This window comes from Macrotis lagotis, chromosome 1, assembly GCF_037893015.1.
Source record: "Macrotis lagotis isolate mMagLag1 chromosome 1, bilby.v1.9.chrom.fasta, whole genome shotgun sequence".
NCBI classification, from domain to species: Eukaryota; Metazoa; Chordata; class Mammalia; order Peramelemorphia; family Peramelidae; genus Macrotis; species Macrotis lagotis.
In genome coordinates this window covers 791,449,668-791,457,213 of record NC_133658.1, presented here as the reverse complement: position 1 = coordinate 791,457,213, position 7,546 = coordinate 791,449,668, and the positions used below count along the sequence as shown (strand labels likewise).

At 40.9% G+C, this 7,546-nt stretch overlaps 1 pseudogene; it reads left to right on the top strand.

Annotated features, from left to right (window-relative positions):
- The first annotated feature begins 1,390 nt into the window (after positions 1–1,390).
- LOC141507067 (rho family-interacting cell polarization regulator 1 pseudogene) lies at positions 1,391–3,366 on the top strand (annotated as a pseudogene).
- Positions 3,367–7,546: the final 4,180 nt, after the last annotated feature.

Sequence of the window (7,546 nt, the reverse complement as noted above, 5' to 3'; positions counted from 1 at the left end):
CTTAATAACTACCTAGCTGTGTGGCCTTGAGCCACTTAACCTAAAAAAAAAAGAAAAGAAATCTAGCTGAACAGGAGAAGCGATTGGAAACAAGAGAATCATAGAAATCACACAATAGATCTACTACAATCACTCATTTAAGTTTGAGGTGGAAGTATCTTAATCAATAGAGAAGTTATGGAATTTTGTGGACAGCTTCTGAGACAGCGAGAAGTTATTAAAGTCTAGAGCTATGAGTTATTCTGAGCATGGGTTTTACTCATGAGCTCATTTGGCAGGTTTCTGTAAATATGTCCCACTTTTCCTCACAAATGTTGAGTGCATTGGTAGAAGAGTGTCATACAGATTTCTTTGTGGATTGTGGTATGCTTATTATTTATACACTTACTTTAATTATGAACACCTGTGGTGTTATTAATACTTTTGATTTATTATTAAATGATTATTTTGATATCTATAAGTGTCATTTTAAGTATCTGATTATATAAGAAATGCATCAGTCAGGATTGAACAACTAGATATGTAAGTAGAAGAGGTAGATTTTCTCTTAACAGAGTTACCCTAAGGAACTCAAAAGAATCTATCTCTGTGAGAGTTTAAAGAAATCAAACTAGCCCAGAGAATGAGGAGTGTTCACATATCCATGGGAGACAATGCAGATCATTGCCCACATACATACATCCCTAATACACACTTCTTAATGGGCAAGTCACTTAAGTTCTCTATGCCTGTTTCCTCATCTGTAATATGGGAATAATTAAAACAACTACTTCAGAACTGTTTTCAAGATCAAATTATATTCATGAAACTAAAAAGCTTGGTAAACCGCACGGTTGTGAGACCAAAATGTCTTTTCATGAGACCAAAGACATTTGCTGCTGTGGTTGTGGCTATAAATATTAATGATCTGGGCAACCATCAAGCTCAGCCTTGAGGTCCCTTGGAGCTCTTTTGATAGTCACCAAGGCCTCCATTGTCAGCAAATGTCTTTCTACCTACAGTCAGAGTCCACCAGACACCCCTTCACTATGGGAATCGGGTTTTTTTTTTTTTGGTTTTTTTTTGTTTTTTTTTAGATTTTTGCAAGGCAAATGGGGTTAAGTGGCTTGCCCAAGGCCACACAACTAGGTAATTATTAAGTGTCTGAGACCGGATTTGAACCCAGGTACTCCTGACTCCAAGGCCGGTGCTTTATCCACTATGCCACCTAGCCGCCCCAGGGAATTGGTTTTCTATAACATGCTCCATTGCTAGGAGGAGCTAAAGAAAAGAACAGTTTGGTACTTGACCTCACAGTCTTCAGAAGACTTCTCCAGCCCCCCCAGCCCTCAGCATTGCCCACCTAACCCCATCCTCTCAACCAGATATTCCTTATCCCTCAGGGGAAGTCATGGAGGAGGAGGGGGTCAAAGCCCCAGTCTTGGTCAATGGGTACATCCCTTACAACTGCACTCTGACCCATGTCAGTGACTTGACTATGGATGTTCATTGACTGCGACTACCAATGAATCTCTAGGCATGGAAATCCATGGCCAGGATCTATCTTCTCTGTACACCCAAAATCAATTGCCACCACCATAGAAGCAAATCCAGACCCTTTAAAGTCAAGCCCCCACACTCTTGTTTAGCCCTGACCACTCTTCATGAAGTCATTTTAATTCTGAACTCCTTTCCCTCCCCTATAAGACCTTCTGAGAATGATTTCCCCACTTAGACTCCATCCCTTTCTCCCCACCCATCTCCTCCTTCCCAGACTCCATTCCTTCTCATCGAGAGTCTGACCCCTTTCACTCTGACCATGAATCTATCCATCCAAATTCTGCTTCTTCACTTTCAGACCTTGCCTCTATGTCCAGTCATCAGTTCTGAATCCACAAATCATGTTTCTCCTTACTCTGCACCTCCACACTCAGATTCCTCTTATCCCCATTCACACTTGGCCTTGTCTCACACAGATCCTACACCCACATACTCATACTGCACATCATGCCCCCAGTCACCAGGTCTCCAGTTGCAATTCAAGAAGCAACTGGCATTCCCCTAATGGAGATCAAATCTCCTCCCCAGAAGGAGCTGTTGAAACAGGGAACAGGGCTGAGAGACTTGGAGCTGGAAGAAGCCCTGGGGAACTTGAGCTCTGCCCTAGATGATTATCAGGGATCAGTTTTCAGAGCTGCCAGGACTGGAGCAGAAGGTGACTCAGCTTGAGAGTCTACTTATGCATAGACAAGTCATGTCCCGAAGCTGGGTGTCCAGCCTCAACTAGTTTACTCGCTGGAGAGATTTAGCTTTCTCAGTGATGAGGAAGGTAAGGATGATGGGCCTGAGGACAAGACACTGAGCAACTCAGGGTCTGGGTCTAAGACTGGGTCAGTAACTTTTCTGATATAAATTTCCTTGGTTATAGTCCTGGTCTTGCACCTATAGCACTGTGGTCACCCCTTGCTGAAACTAGGCGCCTTTGGGTTCCTACAATGCCAGAAAACATCAGCCCTGGAGTGGTTGGCTACTTCAGGAGACCTGGAGGGGCTAGAGGTGGTGTGCCAACTTTGTAGGGAGCAAATGGGCAAGGTCACCTCTGCTCAGGAAGTACTGTAGTACTCTATTTCCCAGTCAGGTTTCCTGCCTTTTTAGATTCTGTGCACTAAGGGTGATAATCCCTTGGTTTGTCCCATGGAGTACATCCTCTTCACCTTCTGCAGCCCCTATGAAGATCACCTGTCACTTGTAACGATCAGGCCTGGTTAAGACTGTGTGTGTTAAATTCCTGAAGGATGCCATGGGACACAGGCTGCCTAGGAGACCTCAATCAGGACCTGGGAAACAAGTCACAGTCTTCCAGTATTGGAGCTACATCAAGGCCTTGGACAGTCCCTCTCTGGAGGCTTATGTCACAGAGATGACTGCAGAGGGACTGATGGTGAAGATGACAGCTATAGTGTTCTGAGCCTTGAGACTGACCCCTGAGGGAAGTCTCCACCAGAATGGGCTCTGGGTCCTTAACTCTCTTCTCATCCATGACAACAGCAAAGTGATGGCAGCTGTCACCACCTAGCTTCAAAGTTTTGCCCTAAGCTCAGACTCCCAGAAGAAGGCCTTGCATTGTTTTTTGGAACTAGAGGATGAGGATATACAGACAGAGGGCATTGAACCACTAGTGTATCCATGCCAAACAGATAAAGAGGCTGTGAGGGAAGTTGCCCCACAGAGTCTCTTGCAGAGGTGAGAATGAGTGGTCAGTTCAGTTAGCTGGAAGTGTCCCTGGAAGCTCTGCCCCAAATCTTCAGGCCAGGAAGCACAAACAGCACAGTCTGCTCTCTGGCCCAGGAACACAGGGGACTCAAGAGTTACTGCCTTTTCCCTTGAGCTCCTCCCCTACCACCACCTTTCAGAGTTGGTTCTTCCCTGGGAGCCCCCAATCTGATGGATTCAACTCATATTGGCAAGAATAGGCTGAGTGTCAGGGCTCAGACTCCAGGGTTCCCTCCCATCCTACAGATTCCTATAAATATAAATCTCCTTATATATTCTTTTGCTACCCCTAGCAGAGACTGCCACCTGCAGTCAAATGCCTCCCCAATCTCCAACAAGTTTCTTTTACCATGTTGTTGTCTGGAATCCCCTGGTCACCCTGCCTCTTTCCATTATGTCTGATTTTGTATCTTATTTACAGTTTCACAGAAAACAAAAGGCAAAATTTCTTTCAAAAAATCAAATTACATGTAGTGGAGCTGCATTAGACACACATTTAATTTACCAACATGTTTGGCAAAAGGGGGAGGGAAGAGAAGGGTTGAGGGAAAGAATTAGAGTTGGAAAGAACAGCAATTTTAAGAGATTCTGACTATTCTCATATATTGGAGTAAGTTTGAGATGGGAACAGCAAATGAACATGTGTATATGTGAATTCCTTTTGAGAGTATTTATCATTCCAATCACAAGTCCTCTGCCAATTAATTCATTTGTTTTCATGCTATTTTTCTCCTACAGGTTCTAGTTCTACTTCTTTCCTGATTAATAGCTTAGTTGGGTTTGTGAAAAATAAAATGCACATTTGTTTCCATAGCAATCATTTCAGCTCCATCTGCTCTCTGACACAGATTGTCTTCTTTTAAAGAGATCATAACCCCTTTCTGGCTATAACAATTTAAAGGTATTAGCCTATACTTTTTGGTCATTTTAAACAATTTTCAGGAGTAATTTGCCATATAGATATTAGTTTTTATTATTGTCCAGGGTTACTTGATGATCTTGAAGGATTCTTATGCCCAATTCACTGTCTATAAAAAAGGTTTAAAAAAAAAGCTTTGTGATATCATAATTGGTGCAGTCTGACCATGGCCTGGCCATCTAATATATGTTAGCACTAGCTGACTTATTGATCAGCTGTACAGAATAGACTTGAAAATGTAGAAATTCATGAAACAATGAGGACTGAGAGTTGTCTCCTAATTCACTAGCTCCTTGGAATTTGATTTCACACAAGCAGTGAACACATGTACATTTGACTTGTAAATCTGCCTGGATAATCACTCTATCTCTTGTTTCCCCTTCTCAGAATTTTTTATTTATTGGTACCTCTTGTATTCTTCCCCAGTCCTCTAAACATCTATCTACTGTATTCTAGAACTGTTAACACATTATAATTTGGATCCAGATGACCTGAGATGAAATTCCTATCAAGGATATGCCACCTCTGTGAACTTGTACAAATTCCTTTTGCCCTCTGGGCTTTGCTTTCCTCATCTGCAAAATGAGGTCCCTTCCAGTTCTAAATCTATGATCTCATGATTCTAGGTTCTGGAATATATCTAGCTATTATAGCCCTAATTCTAGACATAGACAGGGTTGGAGACTCATTAGTCAAGACAGCAACCAGACTCACTAGGCAACCTGAGACATTCCTTGGGCCAGGCACTCTATCAGTTTGCCAAGAGTCCTTTAAATATGCAGAATAAAGTCCTTTTTTTTTTTAGAACTTAGCTTTCTATAATATCTGCCCCTTTTAGAAGTCTCATTTGGCAAAAAGCAGGAAAGGAAATTTCACCCCACCCATCAGGGACAATTTCTCTACAGTCTCTGGGTATAGCATCATAAAAAGGGCTTAGGTTCCAACCCAAAAGGACTGAAGAGGAAATGTATCATTTTTGAAAAGTTTTGTTCAGGGTCTTCAATTCTGCTACAAGTACCTTGAAGGGATTAGGAGCATGGAGACCCAGGATCTGAAAAATTTGCAAAATTTTTTTTTGGCCCTCCCTTTGTACCAGGGAAGAAAGTCTGAACTTTTTCCTTTTCTTTATGGGGATATTTACAGTACCTTATTAAATTTGGGTTGATGTTATGCAATACTATATATGTATTACACATATGTATTATACAAGTTTCTAAACTTTTTCTGTGTCATATTTTGGCCTTCACATGTCACTTACAGCTTCCATAAAACTTCCCCCAAAATCCCACTTAGCTTCTAATGCTAATCCATGATATATTGAAATCACAAAGAGGAAAATCACAATATGGGAGGGATAGTTTCCACTTGTTTGTCTAAGGTATAGCTGAGTGCCTTCTTTATCAGGGTGCTTCTCATGTGTCTGGGTTCCAGTTCTTTCTTCCCCATTTTAGATAAGAGTATGTCAGTGTTCTTTCCTCCCAAAATGGCACCCAGAACTACGTAACATGCTATAGATGGAGTTGAAAAATTTGAATCCAAAATCAAGGACAAGAGGTATAGGGATACCTGAAGTAAATGCAACAAGGTAGAGTGTCAACTTGAATAAGAAAGTATCCCTGAGGCTCTAAGAGGATTCTGTCCAATATTGAAACATGCTAAATCATCTCAAACTTTACCCAATAGAACTTGAGTCCTATAATGTCAAATCACAATCTCAATTGGATCAGACCTCAGGTTATTTAGACTACTCTAAATCCTCCTTTAAACATTCTTTTTTTTTTTTTTTAGGTTTTTGCAAGGCAAATAGGCTTAAGTGGCTTGCCCAAGGCCACACAGCTAGGTAATTATTAAATGTCTGAGACCAGATTTGAACCCAGGTACTCCTGACCCAAGGCCAGTGCTTTATCCACTACGCCACCTAGCTGCCCCTCCTTTAAACATTCTTAACCACTGTTCATTCAGACCTTCTTTTAAGAATTCCAGGGAAATATAAAACATAATCTCCAATGGTAGCTCATTTCATTTTCAAAGAGCTCTAAATATTGGGAAATTGTGGAAAGTTTTTTCTCCAAAAGTTGATTAGTCAGTGAACTACCCAATACTGAACTGTCAGTAAGAAAGGGGTCCTCCATATCAGATCTTTGAGTCAAGATTTTTCTGACTGAGACAGAAAAGAAAAGAGCTACACTAATTGATGCTCCCAGAGGCCTAGAACCAAAGAATCATAGAAGTTTGGGCCCCAAGGAAGCTTAAGGGTCATCTAGCCCAACCTCTTTTAGGTTAACACCAAACAGTTAATTAGCAGTAGATGAAGACAGGATCCTTGTCCAAAGTTCTATTTGCTCTGGACCTTAGATACAGATTTTGCCAGCTGGAGAGGACAAGGGGATTTTAAAAGTTAGAGAGGCATCATAATCCACCTCTGTGAATCAATCCTGTAAATTTGTTTAGGAAATAGGATATCTATTTGATTTATAATAGGGCCCAAATCAGAATATCTGGTCAACTGATCAAGATACTCTGAAGTCTTATCTCTCTGCCTTTCCACAGGCTGTCCTTCAAGCCAGGAACTCATGAATTCCTTATCTCTACCTCTTTGAATTTCTAGTCTCCCTCAATGTTTATCATTTTCTATAGGAAATTCAATTTCCTGAACTCTGGCGACAATATTGATCAACTTGCACAGGTTGAATAGGCATGGATACCTCACGGGAGGAATCTCACAAAGATTCAGGAAATCAAGATCTATTTGAGTGTTGAATAGATGGTACAGTAGAAAGTCTGGTGTCAGGAAGATCTGAGTTCAAGTTTTGCCTCAGCCACTTTTTAACTGTAGGATCCTGTACATGTTATTTATCCTCTTTTGACCTCAGTTTCCTCCTCTATAAAATGGTGATAATAAAAGTATCTTCTTCACAGGGGTTGTTGCAAGAACCAAATGAGGTAACAAATACACAACTTTTTGTAAATTTTGAAGTACCATACAAATTCTAGTTATTATGTCATATTTTTGCCTGTCTATAATATTTTGTGTATGTATACATATGCGCGCGCGCACACACACACACACACACACACACACACACACACACAGTCTCCTCCAGTATAATATAAACTCTTTGAAGGTGCAGACTATTTTACTTTTCTTATTGTATCTCTAGTACTTGCCATGTTGTAGTAGGCACACACTGAATTGATCAATATTATGGCATAGTACTAGACTGGATGTTAACAAATCTAGGTTCTATTCTGTGTGATCTTACATGACATTTGAGCCTCAATTTAATCACCCTTAAAATGAAGGCATTAGGCTTGATGACCTATAAGATTCCTCTTTGTTCTAACATCCTATGGTGCTAAATGAGAGGTTGCACT